This window comes from Notolepis coatsorum (assembly GCF_963971535.1).
Source record: "Notolepis coatsorum genome assembly, contig: SCAFFOLD_3843, whole genome shotgun sequence".
NCBI classification, from domain to species: Eukaryota; Metazoa; Chordata; class Actinopteri; order Aulopiformes; family Paralepididae; genus Notolepis; species Notolepis coatsorum.
Genome location: NW_028171001.1, coordinates 1 through 16078, shown reverse-complemented (window position 1 = coordinate 16078; position 16078 = coordinate 1). Strand labels below are relative to the sequence as shown.

At 47.8% G+C, this 16078-nt stretch overlaps 1 long non-coding RNA gene across 1 annotated transcript; it reads left to right on the top strand.

The window, feature by feature from the left end:
• Positions 1-2195: 2195 nt before the first annotated feature.
• Positions 2196-8708, top strand: LOC311248368. The gene is made up of 3 exons (XR_014620942.1): positions 2196-2317; positions 7342-7417; positions 8603-8708. It is a non-coding gene; the product is annotated as an uncharacterized lncRNA (long non-coding RNA).
• Positions 8709-16078: the final 7370 nt, after the last annotated feature.

Here is a 16078-nt window from a genome sequence, read left to right as displayed (position 1 = left end):
CTGCTCTTTTAAAGGGAGCCAGTGGCTGCCCCTAGTGAACGTGGCTCTGCTCTTTTAAAGGGAGCCAGTGGCTGCCCCTAGTGAACGTGGCTCTGCTCTTTTAAAGGGAGCCAGTGGCTGCCCCTAGTGAACGTGGCTCTGCTCTTTTAAAGGGAGCCAGTGGCTGCCCCTAGTGAACGTGGCTCTGCTCTTTTAAAGGGAGCCAGTGGCTGCCCCTAGTGAACGTGGCTCTGCTCTTTTAAAGGGAGCCAGTGGCTGCCCCTAGTGAACGTGGCTCTGCTCTTTTAAAGGGAGCCAGTGGCTGCCCCTAGTGGACGTGGCTCTGCTCTTTTAAAGGGAGCCAGTGGCTGCCCCTAGTGAACGTGGCTCTGCTCTTTTAAAGGGAGCCAGTGGCTGCCCCTAGTGAACGTGGCTCTGCTCTTTTAAAGGGAGCCAGTGGCGCCCAATCAAAACAAGCGCCCTTTTTAGAGGCGACGACAAAGGGCCACAATTCACAGGGGACATTATGAAGTTAGATCTGTCCAATAAATAACTTTTAGCGTGCGGCGGTGTGCTTAACGTGTGGCGTGTGCTTAACGTGTGGCGTGTGCTTAACGTGCGGCGGTGTGCTTAACGTGTGGCGTGTGCTTAACGTGCGGCGGTGTGCTTAACGTGTGGCGTGTGTTTAACGTGCAGCAGTGTGTTTAACGTGCAGCAGTGTGTTTAACGTGCGGCAGTGTGTTTAACGTGCAGCAGTGTGTTTAACGTGCAGCAGTGTGTTTAACGTGCAGCAGTGTGTTTAACGTGCAGCAGTGTGTTTAACGTGCAGCGGTGTGTTTAACGTGCAGCAGTGTGCTTAACGTGCAGCAGTGTGTTTAACGTGCAGCAGTGTGTTTAACGTGCAGCAGTGTGTTTAACGTGCAGCAGTGTGCTTAACGTGCAGCAGTGTGCTTAACGTGCAGCAGTGTGTTTAACGTGCAGCAGTGTGTTTAACGTGCAGCAGTGTGTTTAACGTGCAGCAGTGTGTTTAACGTGCAGCAGTGTGTTTAACGTGCAGCAGTGTGTTTAACGTGCAGCAGTGTGTTTAACGTGCAGCAGTGTGCTTAACGTGCAGCAGTGTGTTTAACGTGCAGCAGTGTGTTTAATGTGTGGCGTGTGTTTAACGTGCAGCAGTGTGTTTAACGTGCAGCAGTGTGTTTAACGTGCAGCAGTGTGTTTAACGTGCAGCAGTGTGTTTAACGTGCAGCAGTGTGCTTAACGTGCAGCAGTGTTCTTAACGTGCAGCAGTGTGTTTAACGTGCAGCGGTGTGTTTAACGTGCAGCAGTGTGTTTAACGTGCAGCAGTGTGTTTAACGTGCAGCAGTGTGTTTAACGTGCAGCAGTGTGTTTAACGTGCAGCAGTGTGTTTAACGTGCAGCAGTGTGTTTAACGTGCAGCAGTGTGTTTAATGTGTGGCGTGTGTTTAACGTGCAGCAGTGTGTTTAACGTGCAGCAGTGTGTTTAACGTGCAGCAGTGTGTTTAACGTGCAGCAGTGTGTTTAACGTGCAGCAGTGTGCTTAACGTGCAGCAGTGTTCTTAACGTGCAGCAGTGTGTTTAACGTGCAGCGGTGTGTTTAACGTGCAGCAGTGTGTTTAACGTGCAGCAGTGTGCTTAACGTGCAGCAGTGTGCTTAACGTGCAGCAGTGTGTTTAACGTGCAGCAGTGTGTTTAACGTGCAGCAGTGTGTTTAACGTGCAGCAGTGTGTTTAACGTGCAGCAGTGTGTTTAACGTGCAGCAGTGTGTTTAACGTGCAGCAGTGTGTTTAACGTGCAGCAGTGTTCTTAACGTGCAGCAGTGTTCTTAACGTGCAGCAGTGTGTTTAACGTGCAGCAGTGTGTTTAACGTGCAGCAGTGTGTTTAACGTGCAGCAGTGTGTTTAACGTGCAGCAGTGTTCTTAACGTGCAGCAGTGTGTTTAACGTGCAGCAGTGTGTTTAACGTGCAGCAGTGTTCTTAACGTGCAGCAGTGTGTTTAACGTGCAGCAGTGTGTTTAACGTGTGGCAGTGTGTTTAACGTGCAGCAGTGTGTTTAACGTGCAGCAGTGTGTTTAACGTGCAGCAGTGTGTTTAACGTGCAGCAGTGTGTTTAACGTGCAGCAGTGTGTTTAACGTGCAGCAGTGTGCTTAACGTGCAGCAGTGTTCTTAACCGTAGATCTCCTCCTCCTCCTCTTCCCAGGAACCCTTCGAGGACGGCTTCGCCAACGGAGATGAGCTCTCGCCAGCCGAGGAGGCGGCGGCCAAGGAGGCGGCGGACCCCAAGGGAGCGGTGAAGTTCGGCTGGATCAAAGGGGTGCTGGTGAGCGAGCGCCACGTCAGGATACACATGTTACCATGAACAGTACAGTCTAAATATATACTGTGACACTACGATCACACGTTCCTAGTAGCTCTGTTTAGGTGAGAGACAGACACACTCTCTCCTCTGTCCCTTCTCTCTCTCCTCTGTCCCTTCTCTCTCTCTCCTCTGTCCCTTCTCTCTCTCCTCTGTCCCTTCTCTCTCTCTCCTCTGTCCCTTCTCTCTCTCCTCTGTCCCTTCTCTCTCTCTCCTCTGTCCCTTCTCTCTCTCCTCTGTCCCTTCTCTCTCTCCTCTGTCCCTTCTCTCTCTCCTCTGTCCCTTCTCTCTCTCCTCTGTCCCTTCTCTCTCTCTCTGACCCGTGTTTGACATCACTGCTGAAGCAAGCACTTCCGTTTTACTCATGATGACGTCGTCAGGAATGCAGTGTCCTTGAGGTTGTGATTTATTTAAACACATTGTTCAGTGTCGTGTTGGCAGCCGTTCTGTACGGCAGACATTTAAAAGTTGCGATTTTCCACTGTCTCACTGAAAAGGGCTGAGAAGTTAATTGGTTAGACTAGAAGTCTTTATTTGTCATGCAGTTTTTAACACACACACGAGATGGGCGACCCACAGGAGCACACACACACATGCACTGAGTCGCCGATGAAATGTCTCTCTGCACCTTTCTGTTGAACCAGGTCTCTGCACCTTTCTGTTGAACCAGGTCTCTGCACCTTTCTGTTGAACCAGGTCTCTGCACCTTTCTGTTGAACCAGGTCTCTGCACCTTTCTGTTGAACCAGGTCTCTGCACCTTTCTGTTGAACCAGGTCTCTGCACCTTTCTGTTGAACCAGGTCTCTGCAGTCTCTGCACCTTTCTGTTGAACCAGGTCTCTGCAGTCTCTGCACCTTTCTGTTGAACCAGGTCTCTGCAGTCTCTGCACCTTTCTGTTGAACTAGGTCTCTGCACCTTTCTGTTGAACCAGGTCTCTGCACCTTTCTGTTGAACCAGGTCTCTGCAGTCTCTGCACCTTTCTGTTGAACCAGGTCTCTGCAGTCTCTGCACCTTTCTGTTGAACCAGGTCTCTGCACCTTTCTGTTGAACCAGGTCTCTGCACCTTTCTGTTGAACCAGGTCTCTGCACCTTTCTGTTGAACCAGGTCTCTGCAGTCTCTGCACCTTTCTGTTGAACCAGGTCTCTGCAGTCTCTGCACCTTTCTGTTGAACCAGGTCTCTGCACCTTTCTGTTGAACCCAGGTCTCTGCACCTTTCTGTTGAACCAGGTCTCTGCACCTTTCTGTTGAACCCAGGTCTCTGCACCTTTCTGTTGAACCAGGTCTCTGCACCTTTCTGTTGAACCAGGTCTCTGCAGTCTCTGCACCTTTCTATTGAACCCAGGTCTCTGCAGTATCTGCACCTTTCTATTGAACCCAGGTCTCTGCAGTATCTGCACCTTTCTGTTGAACCCAGGTCTCTGCAGTATCTGCACCTTTCTGTTGAACCCAGGTCTCTGCAGTATCTGCACCTTTCTGTTGAACCAGGTCTCTGCACCTTTCTGTTGAACCAGGTCTCTGCAGTCTCTGCACCTTTCTGTTGAACCCAGGCCTCTGCAGTTTCGGGACTTTCCCCAAGCTGTCACTTTTAAATCCCTGGCAGGTACTATTTAAATCCCTGGCAGGCCCTGACATGGCACCAATGAGTTTTTGGCCCAGTAAATTAGAAAAATATGCTAATTACACACATAAGAATATATAGGACATTGAATAAGTCTGTACTCTGTTGCATCAGTTGCGATCCTCTGTGGAACAGCGTCTGCCCGTGGGTGTAAACCACAGAAGCGAGCCACCGGACGGTGTGAAATGTGTGCGAGCAGCTCACACTGCGCTCAGGATTGTGGGCCGAGCGCGTGAAGGACTCCTCGAGCCCCGGTGTGACAACAACCAGCCAACGGCAACAACAACCAGTAGAACGCTTTTACATTCTTTATTGGATTTGAACCTTTCAATGTAATATGTTAGTGTAGCACTGAGGCTGTGAAGTCTCCATTGGAGGACGTCTGCCTGTCTGCCTCTCATCACCCAGCTTTTATTTTGACGTGGCCTTCCTTCCTCTCTTCCATAACTCCTCCCCCCTCTCTTCTGGAGGCGCGGCTCACTTTGATCACGCTTTAGAGAAGGTGTCTGTGTTTCCATTATGACATGACGGGTCACATGACGGGTCACATGACGGGTCAGCAAGTGCTGGAGGATACTTTCTTTAAAGGGCCACTTCACCAAAACACAATGCACGTTTTATTTTGCACATAACCTCACACGCATCCAAACAGTCTAAACAGTTTTGCATTAATTTAGTTCGACAGTTACTGAGAGTAAATGAGTTTGAATAGGGCCACCACCAGTGATGTCATCGGGCACATTGTTAATTTTAGCTCCATGAAATGATAAGTAATTTACCCTCGATAACTGTCAAACTAAATTAATGTGTGTAAAACTGTTTAGAATGTTTGTGAGATTATGTGCAGAATCAGTGTTGCTTTTTGGTGAAGTGTCCCTTTCAGCCAGTATCATGTGGTTCCTGGATGGTCTGGACTGCTCTGTTCTGCTGGACCCACCCTGGAGCTCTGTTCTGCTGGACCCACCCTGGAGCTCTGTTCTGCTGGACCCACCCTGGAGCTCTGTTCTGCTGGACCCACCCTGGAGCTCTGTTCTGCTGGACCCACCCTGGAGCTCTGTTCTGCTGGACCCACCCTGCATCCAGGGGCATACACCAAATCGCCCATCTAATAAAATATCATGGTTGATTTTAAGATGATCCCTCTTCTAGTCACACAAACCTTTCCTCCCGGCGGCAGACATATTTCTCTTCACGTTGTCGCTCTTTGGTCAATATTGGATTAAATATTCAATTAAATATTCTATTTCATCGACATCTCTAAATTATATTTCTGTTGAGGTCGGTCAAGATCTATGTTGAGCCATTTCAACATAGTTTGTTTTGAAATGATGACCATGGTAGCTGGTGTTTCTTAACACTTTGACTGCCATGAAACGTCTTTAGACGTCTTTGCTGGCCATGCTAAAGTTGCCGGAGGACGCTTTACGTCGTCCTTATATCAATATTTCAAAAATCTGCGATCGGATTCATATGTCCCCTCCGCTGGCCTGAGATCCACCAGCAGGACCCACTGAGCTCTCTGGCGGTTCAGGAGCGCCATCTGGTGGCCGATCAGCGCAATCGCTTAAACAGGATGTGCCATAGAGGTTGTGCTAGACGTCCGTATTGCTTCCGGCCACTCGGTACATGTCCCGGGACTCTGGCTCGTCACGCTACATAGCGATCGATTGCCAATAACTCGATAAACAACATGATTTGGACGTATATACCATTATACAAGCTGGAGATGGACCGGGTAAATCGCCATCCCATAATGATAGAATTTCTACTCTACGATGATCGCCCAACGGCGCGCGGAGACTGGGGTGAGTTTGAGCGTGTAACGTTACCGTCTTCGATACTAACTGCTATTATCAACATTTGACCCACATTAGATGATTGGTATAACGCTGCCCACGGAATTATAAACGCCCCCTCGCCCATCCGGTCAACATCAGATGACGTGTAGTAACTTCTTGAAGTACGTCTAGTTGGAATTTTTTATATCGCGCTGATTGCCATCAAACTGTATTTCATCATCAATATAATGCATTTGGGGCTATAGATCACGTTCTGGAGAAAGCTGCAGAAAGAGATGAAAACATACTTATACATTAGATCATACTTTACTATGAATATGTGAATGAAAAAGTTTAACGTTGCTACACAATGAACAATACATATAGGACTTTGAATGGGCCATAATAATGGCAATGTAGCAATAGAATTTAAAAAGTTATAGCCCTGCAAAGAAGGGGACTTTCTCCATAGACAAATAGAGCCGGCAACCTATGGTATATCATTAATTTAACCCATGGCACCCAAAGTGTTAAAACACACAGCATCTCGGCTTCATCATCTTCTTCACGTCCTGTCCTCCTGTTCCCAGTCCTGTCCTCCTGTTCCCAGTCCTGTCTGTCCTCCTGTTCCCAGTCCTGTCCTCCTCCTGTTCCCAGTCCTGTCCTCCTGTTCCCAGTCCTGTCCTCCTCCTGTTCCCAGTCCTGTCCTCCTGTTCCCAGTCCTGTCCTCCTCCTGTTCCCAGTCCTGTCCTCCTGTTCCCAGTCCTGTCCTCCTGTTCCCAGTCCTGTCCTCCTCCTGTTCCCAGTCCTGTCCTCCTGTTCCCAGTCCTGTCCTCCTGTTCCCAGTCCTGTCTGTCCTCCTGTTCCCAGTCCTGTCTGTCCTCCTGTTCCCAGTCCTGTCTGTCCTCCTGTTCCCAGTCCTGTCTGTCCTCCTGTTCCCAGTCCTGTCTGTCCTCCTGTTCCCAGTCCTGTCCTCCTGTTCCCAGTCCTGTCCTCCTGTTCCCAGTCCTGTCCTCCTGTTCCCAGTCCTGTCTGTCCTCCTGTTCCCAGTCCTGTCCTCCTGTTCCCAGTCCTGTCCTCCTGTTCCCAGTCCTGTCTGTCCTCCTGTTCCCAGTCCTGTCTGTCCTCCTGTTCCCAGTCCTGTCTGTCCTCCTGTTCCCAGTCCTGTCTGTCCTCCTGTTCCCAGTCCTGTCTGTCCTCCTGATCCCAGTCCTGTCCTCCTGTTCCCAGTCCTGTCTGTCCTCCTGTTCCCAGTCCTGTCCTCCTGTTCCCAGTCCTGTCTGTCCTCCTGTTCCCAGTCCTGTCCTCCTGTTCCCAGTCCTGTCCTCCTGTTCCCAGTCCTGTCTGTCCTCCTGTTCCCAGTCCTGTCCTCCTGTTCCCAGTCCTGTCTGTCCTCCTGTTCCCAGTCCTGTCCTCCTGTTCCCAGTCCTGTCCTCCTGTTCCCAGTCCTGTCCTCCTGTTCCCAGGGCCCCATCGTATCTGGGAACACTCTGTTCAGAGCCTTCCAGAACACCGTGGCAACAACTGACTAGTCTCGTTACCTGACATGCCTCCTAACTCCTCCTCCTCTTCCTCCTCTTCCTCCCTCCAGGTGCGCTGCATGTTGAACATCTGGGGCGTGATGCTCTTCATCCGCATGTCGTGGATCGTGGGCCAGGCGGGAATCGGTAAGACATCACCTGAGACTGTGACTCACCTGAGACTGTGACTCACCTGAGACTGTGACTCACCTGAGACTGTGACTCACCTGAGACTGACTCCTGTAAGACAACACCTGAGACTGTGACTCACCTGAGACTGTGACTCACCTGAGACTGACTCCTGTAAGACAACACCTGAGACTGTGACTCACCTGAGACTGTGACTCACCTGAGACTGTGACTCACCTGAGACTGACTCCTGTAAGACAACACCTGAGACTGTGACTCACCTGAGACTGTGACTCACCTGAGACTGTGACTCACCTGAGACTGAGTCCTGTAAGACAACACCTGAGACTGTGACTCACCTGAGACTGACTCCTGTAAGACAACACCTGAGACTGTGACTCACCTGAGACTGTGACTCACCTGAGACTGACTCCTGTAAGACAACACCTGAGACTGACTCCTGTAAGACAACACCTGAGACTGTGACTCACCTGAGACTGTGACTCACCTGAGACTGTGACTCACCTGAGACTGTGACTCACCTGAGACTGTGACTCACCTGAGACTGACTCCTGTAAGACAACACCTGAGACTGTGACTCACCTGAGACTGTGACTCACCTGAGACTGTGACTCACCTGAGACTGTGACTCACCTGAGACTGACTCCTGTAAGACAACACCTGAGACTGTGACTCACCTGAGACTGTGACTCACCTGAGACTGTGACTCACCTGAGACTGACTCCTGTAAGACAACACCTGAGTGTGTGAACTGAAGGACCTTTTTATTCTTTTTAATTCACAATACTATAATAACTATAATAATTCACTATACTATAACTATAATAATTCACTATAATATAACTATAATAATTCACACACAACTTGCCGTCCTCCACCTCGACTCCTTTTGCAAATAAAACTTTTTTAAACCAGCGCTCACCTTTTGACCTTCCTCTACACCGCCATGTAAAATGTTGCCACAAGGCGCCACATGCCGTCTACTGTCACAGACAAGCTTGTTTTTCCAGCTCTGGCGCGACTCTTCACAGGTACTCTCGGAATGATGGGGACGTGAGAGAATCCTCAACGGCCGGTTGATTAGCTGCAAACCGATGTTCCTGTGTCGTGCTGGAGGCTGTCCAAGTGTGGACGGCGCTCGCGCTGGCCCTGATTAATCGCGCTCTCTGGTTTCTTTCACAGTTCTCGCCTGTGTGATTGTTCTCATGGCAACCGTCGTGACGACCATCACCGGGCTCTCCACCTCGGCCATCGCAACCAACGGCTTCGTGCGAGGAGGTACAGTATACAGCGCGCCTCGAGAGAGCTGATGTTTGAGCTGATGTTATCCTGAGGCTAGAGCTGACGTTATCCTGAGGCTAGAGCTGACGTTATCCTGAGGCTAGAGCTGATGTTATCCTGAGGCTTGATCCGTGACACGATAACACTATGGTTCATGTTCTGATACCTTTGCAGCACTGGTACTAAATTGAAAATCTACCCCTTATGAGTATGACACCACAAATTCCACTAGATTAAATTCAAGGCCTTTTCAGACATTCATACACTCAAAGTAAATCATTTGACAGTACGCCATTCCTTTAACTGTTCTACATCTTTCATTGACATACCGTAAATCCTCAAATATCGGGTCTTGTATTTACCTCAGCTGCAAAGAGCACCAGGCCTTTATTAGAGAGAGGCTTATATAAGAGGCAGGCCTTAATTTCTAAAAATATTATATATTATATATATAATATATATATATATATATTTTTTTTTAATACATACATTGTCTGTCTACATTTATTTAGACTAGCATTGGTATTTAAATATTGAGTGCAGTTGAGTAATTTTGGGATTAACATAATTCACACACTGAAGTTGGAACAGTCTATAGGTTACGGGGTCCGCACGGACCATTTCGCGTGTTGTACCTTCTCGACAACTACCTTGTTGATAACATGCAGGCAGTAGCTTTAGCTACTAACGCTATCATCATAGCATCATGAGCTGATTTGGGTCACGTGACCGTCCCACTCCAATTCAGCCATTGGGTGGGACGGTCACGTGACCCAAATCAGCCAATGGGAGCGAAGGTCTGGAGAGTGTAGGTCCGCAAAGTGTCGCGGTCCTGAATGTGTCGGTGCTGTGGTCCTGCAGATGGATACTATTGCTCGGCTGCGCAATGCATTGGTTTGTGACGTCGCCCGATTTTTTTATTTTAAATATAAGAGGGTATTGGAACTAGGGCTGCACGATTTTGGGAAATAATCTAATTGCGATTATTCTGACAGATATTGCGATTGCGATTTGCGATGCGATTATAACATATTTAAAAAAAAAATTACAAGAAGAATGTTGTTGCTTTCTGTAGTCGGGTCCCAACTGCAAAATTACTGTATTACCCTGTATTATACACTTTTACTATCATGTAGACTATTCTGCTTTGTGTTTACATGTGATGTATTGTATACATGCACATTTATTATGTTCTTGTGTGATGTATCGCACATTTTATTGCTGTGTGATGTATTGCAAATGTTATTGCTGTCATCTTGGCCAGGTCTACCTTGCAAAGGAGATCTTGTATCTCAATGGGACTTCCTGGTTAAATAAAAAGATTTTTTTTCTTTTTTCTTTTTTTTTTAATTGCAGGCTTGGCGATTTGATAATTGCATCATTCCAAATCGCGATTTCGATTAAAAAACGATTAATCGTGCAGCCCTAATTGGAACGAGGCATTAAATTAACAACATTTAAAACATTTTTTAAATAATAATCTTTGAAAGATAAAAAATAAAAAATATATATATTTATTTTTTGTATCTTTGAAATTGCAGGACATTGTTTTGTTGTTGCGGGACAAACGGCCCAATATCAGGACTGTCCCGCGAGTCGTGGGACAGGTGGTCACCCTAAGTCAACGGCATCCAGCCGACACCACAGATCTAGATATTATGACAACGTTAGCTGGCGCTAAAGCTAACGGCAACCAGAGGGAAACGTTAATGTACGGTAGTCAGTGTAGCGGGAGGCAGCACTTGATTTCCATTGGCAAGAGTTTATCTAATTCTATATCACGGCACGAAAAATTAAAAAAAATACTTTTTTTTTGTGGCCTTATATTAGAGACCGGCCTGTGTTTGTCTGCATGCATCAAACCCCCGTCCATTATAAGAGGCCCGTCCTTTAATCGAGTACCCTCCACTATTAGAGGATTTATGGTAGTATTGTAAAAAAAAACTGTGTTGAAACTTGGGTGCTGCAGTGTTGAGTGCATAGTAGTAGAGGCATGTTAGTATAGTAGGTAGTAATATAGACCAGGAAGATTATGTAGCGGCAAAGTGTGTTATTCACCTTGTGAGAGGTGAAGTATCAGGTCTGTATCACTATACCATCTGTTCTCTCCACATTAACCCTAACCCTGCTGGAGTGATCATGTACTCGGAGTTAACGGATCACTAAAGTGTTCTTGCATGTTTAAGTTACAGCAGGTCCTGTGACTTTACAGTATGTTTTGATCCATGGAAAGGGCCTTGTGAGCATCCGTGATTTGACATTATTTCCCAAGTGCAAGAGACCTCTGGTGAGGGGGGGGGGGGGGGGGGGGTGGTAACATCCTGAAGAGGCTACACATTTTCAATGTTTATATAGAATGGGGAGGGGTGAGTTTCAGAATGTAATTGTATTGGACATTTTGTTTTTTTGGTGTTCTTAACCCATTCTTTGCCGGAGCTTATATCCATCCTTGTAGCCAGTCTGCCAGCTCTATTTGTCTATGGAGATGTTCACCTTCTTTGCAGGGCTATAACTTTTTTAATTGTATTGCTAAATTGACATTACTATGGCCCATTCAACATCGATTATCTATCGTTCAGGATGTAGGAACGTTATATTTTTCATTCACACATTCATACAATAATACGGTCTAGAGTATAAATATGTTTTTATCGTTTTCTGCAGTATTTGAGTTCTGCAGAACGTGAGATATAGCCATAAATGCATATATTAGATCATCAAATGCAGTTTGATACCGATCGACGCCAGATTAAAAATTTCAACTGTACATGATCCTAGACGTGTTGACTGATCATCTGCGGTTGACCGGAGGGGGGGGGGGGGGGTCGTTTATAATTCCGTGGCCGACGTTAAATCATTTATGTAGTATGGGTGATATATAGATCAGAGCTGTTTGTATTGAAAATGGTAAAGAAAAACGCTGAAACTCACCCCAGTCTCCTCTTACCGTTGGGTGATGAGCGTGGAGCAAAAAGATCCAGTTCCGGTTTGTATAATACTAATATACGTCCAATCATGTTGTTTATTGAGTTATGGCAACGGATCGATATGCACGGTGTCTGGATAGAGTCCCGCGAGCGATAGCGAGTGGCCGGACAGAATAGAGGACGGACTAAGCACTTCCGGCCACTTCCGGTTTTGGCAACTCGCTGATCGGCCACCAGGTGGCGGTATTGAAGCGTTGCAGAGTTGAGCGGAGTCCTACAACACCAGCAAAGACTCCGTGGGTGAAATGCGAATAAAATATTGATCTCAAAGACGCCGTAACCCGTCATTGGCAGATTACGCATGGCGAGGAATGATGTGTAAACACGTCATCGGCGGAGAAAGGGTTAAGTGCAGAGTTCACTCTTAACACATCCACCGCCAACATCGCTGTACAGCGTTTTTGAGATCAATATTTCATTTTTTCCCCATGGCATTCGTAATTCATCCACCCAACCCGCGGTGCCCTAGCGGGACCCTGAATGAGACTGCAACGCCTCAATACCGCCGCCTGGTGGATGGTCGGGCGAGTTACACACTCAAAAACCGGAAAGTGTCATCGGTGCGTCGAGGAAATTCCTCCGGCAGTCACATCTCGCTACGGGACTCCAGACAGACACTATAGTGCATATGGATCGCTGCCATGACGCAATAATCGGCTCCATACAAACCGGAAATGGATCTAGGTGATCGGCGTCGAATAATTGGGATCTTTCTCCGCCAGTCTCATCGGCGCACGGTAAGGGGGCAGTAACGTTATTTTCAACACGATTGTGCATTTCCTTGTTTGCAAACAGTCTGATCAATATTTCAACTAATACTACATAAAGCCGTTACTGACGATCAAGGAATTATAAACGACCCCCCCCCCCCCCTCTCCATCACGCATGATGAAGCATAATGTATACCGATCATATACATTTAAATTTTTTAATATAGCGTGTATAGGAAAGAAACGCCAATCGATAATCTATTATGCTTCAGGGCCTATAACTAGTGTTTTTGGAATTACAGCAGAAAAGATTAAAAACATACTTATATTCTCGACGCTAGTAACACAACAATGTATGAATGAAAAAATATAACGTTCCTACATCCTGAACGATAGATAATCGATGTTGAATGGGCCATAGTAATGTCAATTTAGCAATACAATTTAAAAAGTTATAGCCCTGCAAAGAAGGTAAACATCTCCATAGGCTTTCAACGGTGGCAGAGAGAGCTATATGACTGAATTAGGTCTAGATGGCCACCGCTTTAATCAATGGGAGGACGGGGATATTTGCGAGTGCTTATAAGATGGGCACAACCCCCGGCGCCCAATGTGTTCAGTCTTGGTTGTTGAGTCCATCCGTTCAGTCCTGTTCAGTCCTTGGCTACACACACTGTTCTGAGAGAATCGTGGACTGTATATAGAGAGAGACACAAATGTTCTAGAAGGTTCGGTCATGACATCACCCCAAATGTTCTAGAATGTTCGGCTATGACATCTTCACAAATGTTCTAGAATGTTCGACCATGACATCATACTGTGACATCACAAATGTTCTAGAATGTTCGACCATGACATCATACTGTGACATCACAAATGTTCTAGAATGTTCTATTATGACAAAAATATGACGGTTCAATGACTTTATCTACATTTATATAATACAATAACCTAAATATATAGCGTTGGCTCCTACATTTAGTTTTAGAGCGTGCTCCTCATATCAAGGGCACGAGCCCGTAGCCTTTCTCTGAGGCTGAGATCATCGGAAGGGCACAGCACTGTCATTCTACCTTTCACATCACCAGGCAGCCAATCACAACCAGCGGGTTTGACACCTGCTTTGATGGAGGCGGTGGGTTCTTATACAATTTCCCAGAGAGCATTGGATTTTAACCCTTCCACTGCCACACAACAGCCGGTTAACCCTTTCACGGCGACCGTCGGTTGTGTTATAGTAAAGGGTTAACCTTCTGTCGTGTGGCAGTGAAAGGGTTAAGTGAAGATGTCACGCCGGGTGCAGTGACCTTTTTGATGTTCAGAGTGCGTTTGGATGGCGGTGGTTGACAGTCAGCGGTGCCTTCCAGACGTAATGGTTCTCGAAAGGGCGTGAAACAAAATGGCAGAAGGCTTGTTGTTGTTTGAAACAGAGAGTCCCTGGAGGATCAGTTAGACCCCGTGTCTCCAGGAGATGTGCCGTGACCTTGAGTTATTATGGGGTGTAGAAAACCAGCCTCGTGGAGATGTACTGATGTCCACAACGCAGCGCTGACCTCGGTGATGTACTGCTGGTCTACAACGCGGCCGCAGCGCTGACCTTTGACCTTGTCCGGCAGAGTCGAGGGGCTCTGTCTTTCCTCTGGTTCCTGGAACCCATTTGGAGCCCCTCCCCCCTCCCCCCGCCGGGCCACAGAGCTCTCTCATGACGCAGCGCTCGGAGTCGGCTGTTTGGCCACAGATTCGGGTGTCTGGTCCCGGTGTGACTTCTAGCAGCAGGACCCCAGGTGTCCGCGCTATACGCCCGCCATCCCGCCCAGAACTGGAGCCTCTCTGTCCGCGTGGCGGAGCGTCATCTGGAGTCTGAGTGGGAGAACGGGCTCGCTGCCTGCAGGCGTCACAGCGGGGGGGGAATTCAATAGTGTGTTTCTAGATCACAGCGCCCAGCCTCCAGGTAACCGGAGAGCCGCTCTGGCAGGGAGGTCCCTTTAACCCTTTCACTGCCACACTACAGACGGTTAACCCTTTACTATCACACTAGGGGTGTAACGATGCGACCCCACAACGATTCAATTCGATTACGATTCGATTCAGGCAACGATTCAATGCATCATGAAATTTCTTCATTTGACCGCGATTCGATTAGATTCAATGCATTTTCTATCAGTTAATTCCCCAAACATGTTGAATACACACATATGGCTGGGGGAACTGGGGGGAAAAAACATAATCTTTTTTTAATTTAGATTCTAATCTATTCTAAAATGTTCAAATCGATGCAGTTGAATCGTCACATTAGGATCGATGCATTTCGATTAATCGATGCGTCGTTACACCCCGATTACCGTCGGCAGTGTTATAGTAAAGGGTTAACCTTCTGTCGTGTGGCAGTGAAGGGGTTAACCTTCTGTGTATTGTCGCAGTGAAAGGGTTAACCGTTTGGTAGTGCGACAGTGAAAGGGTTAATAGTGAAGCAATATTTGTGTTCTCAGCGGTTATTACTCGTCCCGCTCGGCCATGCGTTAGACGTAGTCGTAGAGCAGTCGTCTGGTAATCTGGAGGTTCCCGGTTCGATTCCCGCTCCTCCCGGGCAGCGTGTCGATGAGCAGGTCGGCACCTCGCCTGGTCGCGTGTAGCTGTTTCGCAACAGTATGACTTCCGGGGTAGGCCTGATTGGCCCCGACAGGCACGTGACGCGAAACTTTCTCTGCCGCGCGGCACGCTCCGCGGAGCCCTTACGGAATTACGTAACCGTCCAAATACGCCATGACACTCATTCGGCGCTATAGCTCACCTCGCAGAGCAGCGGTCCTGCGATCCGTTGTTGGTGAGTTCGAATCCCATCAAATCTTTTTTTTTTAACGTGATTTTTTTTTTTAACGTGTATTCTTTCGCCGGTTAAGGTTAGGCATGGTTAAGGTTAAGGTTAAGGTTAGGCATTGTTTCGGAGTTGGTTAAGGTTAGAGCGGTTAAGTTTAGGCGCTGTTAAGGAGCTGGTTAAGGTTAGAGTTTGTGTTAGAGAATGGCAATATTCTTTCTATGGTTAAGGTTAGGCATGGTTAAGGTTAAGGTTATGGCATTGTTTCGGAGTTGGTTAAGGTTAGAACGGTTAAGTTTAGGCGCTGTTAAGGAGCTGGTTAAGGTTAGAGTTTGTGTTAGAGAATGGCAATAGACAGCCTATTTCCGCGCGACAGCTCTCAGCAGCCTCGTTGCGCGTCCTGAGTTTGCCGCGTCACGTGCCTGTCGGGGCCAATCAGGCCTACCCGGAGTCACTTACTGTTGCGGAACCGGTACACGCCGCCTGGTCACCTCGTCCGCTGTCGGCGTGTGAATGTTTGAGTGAACGGGTCAAATGTGAGGAACAAAGATTGTAAAGCGCTTTGGATACAAGCTGTTATATAAATGCACTCATTTACATCTGGGTTGTTTTCCAGCCGCAGCCTCTGAGGGAGAGAGAGAGGGAGAGGGGGGGAGAGAGAGAGAGGGAGAGAGAGAGAGAGAGAGGGGAGAGAGAGGGGGGCAGAGAGAGAGAGAGAGGGAGAGAGGGAGAGGGAGAGGGAGAGAGAGAGAGAGAGGGGGGGAGAGAGAGAGAGGGAGAGGGGGAGAGAGGAGAGGGGGGAGAGAGAGGGGGGCAGAGAGAGAGAGAGAGAGAGGGAGAGGGAGAGAGAGAGAGGGAGAGGAGA